Source organism: Sinocyclocheilus anshuiensis, unplaced genomic scaffold, assembly GCF_001515605.1.
Source record: "Sinocyclocheilus anshuiensis isolate Anshui unplaced genomic scaffold, SAMN03320099.WGS_v1.1 scaffold710, whole genome shotgun sequence".
Lineage (NCBI taxonomy): Eukaryota > Metazoa > Chordata > Actinopteri > Cypriniformes > Cyprinidae > Sinocyclocheilus > Sinocyclocheilus anshuiensis.
Window position 1 is genome coordinate 32,264 of NW_015544201.1, and position 4,683 is coordinate 36,946.

A 4,683-nucleotide genomic window follows, 5' to 3' on the forward strand; every position below is an offset into this window, starting at 1 on the left:
AATATTTATTCTCATCCACTCCCAATCTTCATTGAATCTTCTTGATGTTTCTCTGGCCCTTGATGGGTTTAATACACATACAAAAACTCTTTCTTAGCTAATTCTCTTGTTTATTCATACACTTGTTTATTTTGCCCGAACATTGATTTTTGTAGTCTTTTTCCAAATCAAGAATTAATATGGAATATTTAATCAACACCTAGAAGCTAAATGTTACATTTGAGAATAGCCTACAAAAATATGATTTTAGTATTTTGAAAGTATCATTTTAATAATTTAGTATTAACATAATTTTTGTATTATGAAGTATTTTGAAAATTCTGCAAGTGCAAAGTGCTATATAGATATACGTGTACATATAACTGTACTGATTCATAAATAGAAATGAAAATGGCTTCTTGCAGGTGGACAGTCTCGGTGGACAATTGTAGTGCTGTGAATACAGATATCTGTAGCAGGTGCCCAGCAAACAAAGGAGCCAAACCCTTCAAGCGTGTCATTTTTAATACAAACTATATGCTGAAGATGAATCAGCAAATTTCTGTATGTGTAAAGTGATGAACATGTCCAAAACCCTGCTCTACATCACCGTACAATCCCACTATGCAAGACCAGAAGATCAATAAAATGCAGGTCAACACTGCACTCCTGCTGGGTCATCAGATTCACTCCTGACAGCAGGACAAAGACTTCACTACAGCAAGTAAAGAAAGCTGAAACTTAAGGCTTCAAGCACAACTCTGTTTACTTGCTGATTCTTTTACTGGCCCTTTTTCCACCCGTTTGCTCAGCTATTCAATTCAACGGTAGAAAGTGCTCATGCTCTAGGCAATGGGCAATTGATTCCCATTCTATGAAGAGAGGCTTTCTCGTCAAACCGCACTGACTGACCCATTTACAGTAAATGCTGTTTCCTGTAGTAAGCTGTAATTTTTTATTTTTTTATCCATGTTTATTTTCACTGCATTTGTAACTGCAAACTAATAAATGTTCTGTCGAAATGTCATTCGTAATTTTTAATGAGTGTTTTTGTTGTATTTGTGAGTGTGAGAAACTCAGTAACACGCTAGTGTGACACAAGGAAAGGTTCATTCACCGGGGGTGATTGCTGGATCAAGGATGTTCCTTTAATCATAACTAAATAGCACAGTGTGTTTCTAAATTTAGCTTCAGATTCACAATGAACTGGTTTGAAGGACACTCTCAAGCTCTGGAGAGATAAATCAGGGTCAGCGGTTTGTTTTGATAACAGCTCTGGGATTTTCAGTGTTCATATCACTCTGCTTGTCTGTGTCTTTGAATTTCAGACAGACTTGTCAGTCTGTGCATTAGTGGTGGGGATTTTTCAATGACTCTTTCTCAAGGTTACCTCGATACTCCAGTAGGTGGCGACACGTGATTGTCCTTATGAGTGAATCACTGACTCATTCATTCAAGTGATCCGAAAACACTGATTCGTTCAAGAACGGAACACCACCTGCTGTGGCTTTCCTCTGCAGAGTGGAAACAGACAAGGTAACCGGCAAATTTGTATCTAAAATGTGAATTACTCGATATTAACTTGTGGAACTGTTGTAGCCTAAGCAATAGAGCTTAGTCAGGGTAGTGCCATATTTACTTTTTGAAATGAATGAAAATAAGGCTGTGAGGGATAGAAGTAGGCTACAGTGCGTTCAGTGGATTGTGCTTTTGTTTAAGAAACATATCGATTGTTATGCTGACATTCAGTAGACAAAAACTCCATAAAACAGTTTTGAAAGATGTGAGTTGTGAAATTTAGCTGATTTATTAGAACCTTTAGTACGTGCGATTGTAAATACTGTAAGTCAGGGGTATCAAACTCAATTCCTGGAAGGCTGGAGCCCTGCAGAGTTTAGATTCAACCCTAATTAAACACACCTGATCCAACTAATAAAGTCCTTCAGGATTATTTGAAAACTACATGGTATGTGTGTTGGAACAAAACTCTGCAGGGCTCCAGCCCTCCAGGAATTGAGTTTGATACCCCTGCTGTAAGTCTATCCCTCACATCCTCATTTTCATCAGCGTTAAATTCAGTGTGGCGACTAACTTGAGTAAGTAAATCACACTCGCAATCGTGCTGTTGTCTTTTTCCCAAATATCTTACAGCACTCTTTTGTGTGATAGGGCTTAATAACAGTGTGTTTGTCCACATATTTTGCATTTTTATATTTGTTCAGCATGAAGTTCAATAGCAATCCCCACAATGTCCAGAAGTAATGCCCCACCTAACACATCGCCTCACCTCCACCCTGTGCTTTCAAACATTAATCCAATTCATTGCTTCTAATCACCTTACATTCTTGCCTTTACTTTCTACAAATAGTTTGCAGAGCCAACTCGAAAGTGCAAGAGTCAAAGAAAGCTGTAATTAACGTGGACGACTGTGACTCCTAATAAGAGATCTAATTAAGAAAATGAATAAGGTGTCAGGGCCCTTTCAGAGTCGGTTCGACAGGAAGATTAATCGCTCGCTGGGCTAATTTGATTTGTGACAATGAACAGGATGACCTGGTGAGTTGTTTTAAAAAGATTCCATACCCAAGAGCATATGACATTAATAAAACATGAATGGATTGGTCTAGAGGAGGGAAAGACCCCCCTTTTCACTTCAAAAGCTCAATGGATCACCTTTTTTAGCCATTTAAGAAGGGAACAATTCACTGAACAGCTAAGGGGCACTGGGAAGCCTGTCTGTGAGGACTCTTATTACTGTAAATAGGCTACCTCAAGGAATTACTACTAGTCTAAATCTTGACCTAGCTTTGTTTAGATCCTGTAGTTCGTAGTTTCTTTAATTACAGGCACATTTATGTCCCATGGGTTGATTTTATTAAAACGGATTTAAACTTTTTCTTTTAATCATATGGAGGTCTACATTGTACTTTTTAAATGCCTTTTATATACATGGATTTTATTTTTGCTTTCTTTTATTATCTTAAAATATGAAAATCCTACATAAATAATATTATTTTAAGGAATAATTGACGACAGGCCGTTGAATTATTAGAAAATAATGCACACCTGAGGTGGTGAAGCTGAGTAATAATTCAATGGACTGGAGTCAATTATTCCACTTGAACTATGGTTACCACACTTCAAGACATCATTCAGATGATGTATCTCAAGACATTCTTCAGGTTTTGTCCTTAAAACGCTCTTGAGTGTAGGATTAATTTCTTACGCATCTTACGTTCTTTCCTTACATAATAAAACGTAATTTTGTGGCAAGATGATGGAAATCATTTGTCGTTTTTATCATATTGTTTACTATATATATATATATATATATATATATATATATATAGATATATATATATATTTTAAAAATATTTAGACATTTTATGTGAACAGAATTTTTCTTGTGCATCATTTCCTGTCAAGCTATAAGTTTGAAAATTATCCTTAGCCAGACATGGTAGTCGGCCGTGATCAGAATGCTATTAAAGGGATCATTTAACCAAAAGTGAAAATACTATCATTATTTATTCACCTTCATGTCGTTCATTCCTTCATGGAAGAAGATATTTTGAATGCTGAATGTTGGTAACCAAAGCCAATGGCATCCATTGAATGGACAATTTGTCAAAATATCTTCAAAGTCTATAGAAGTTTGGAACAACACGAGGGTGAGTAAATGACAAGTGAATCTATTTTAAACAGAATGCATGATGTAGTGAAAACATTCATGATGTTTAGAAAAATGGCAGAAATTACAGAATTCTTCTATGATGCATATATACAATATTCTCTGTTGAACATTAAGTGTGTTATAAGAGAGTGCATTCTCTAGGTCCGCATGGCCAAAAGGGTCCATAATTAATGATCAGACATACCGTGAGACAAAAATGTTTCCAATGTGCATTCTCATAATGTACTCAAATGCATGTATAATAATCTGAAAATGCTCTGTAGAGAAGTCTTAATGCTCTGCACGAAGGTCTGCATATGCACCGGAGTCAAACTGATAAAAATTATAGCTGACACTAATAACTGTGTGATTAATGTGGACTACAGAAGAGGAGACATATGTGGGTGGTTCCTTTGCTTATGTGCATATCCTCTGTTCAGCATCAGTGCCCCGTGTGTCCATGGATCAGAGACTTTGAAAGCAGATCATTGTTGCTGAGACTCATCAATCATGGCGGTTTCTGCCTCTGAATGAGCAACCACCCGAAAGATCACATTCAGAATATTCGTCTGGGTGCCGACAGTAAACATGGCAGATTTCATACACAAGTCAGCTTACTTAAAGGCTCATCTGATTTTAATTTGAATTACATGCTGTCAGAGGTACACGACAGGACTTCTTGATGAATAGGATGTACAGCATCTTACTGACTCCCATACTTGTCTTTCAGCTTCTAAACCAGACTTTCAATCTAAAAGTAAAATTGATTTTCCATTCCACTCCTTTAAGCATGAAAGGCAATCTGTCCTCCACCATCATTCAGAATGTACACATCAGGACATTTTCTTTGAGCAGGCAGTGCCTCCTCAAAAATATTCAGATCAGAAAAGAATTGACAGTAATGCAAAAAAGAAGTTACAAAATATAAGATCAAACAGTGTGTAAATCATTCATTTTTATATATAAATACTGTTCAACAGCGACACCAGTGGATAAAACATGAATATGAGGTGGGTAACCAAAAAAAAAAA

At 36.5% G+C, this 4,683-nt stretch overlaps 1 long non-coding RNA gene across 1 annotated transcript in view; it reads left to right on the top strand.

Annotated features, from left to right (window-relative positions):
- The first annotated feature begins 1,443 nt into the window (after positions 1 to 1,443).
- LOC107696815 (uncharacterized) overlaps positions 1,444 to 4,683 on the top strand; it is an 11,753-nt gene continuing 8,513 nt past the window's right edge. The window contains exon 1 of the long non-coding RNA XR_001635129.1: positions 1,444 to 1,515. This is a non-coding gene — a long non-coding RNA (uncharacterized LOC107696815). The remainder of the gene's footprint in view (positions 1,516 to 4,683) is intronic.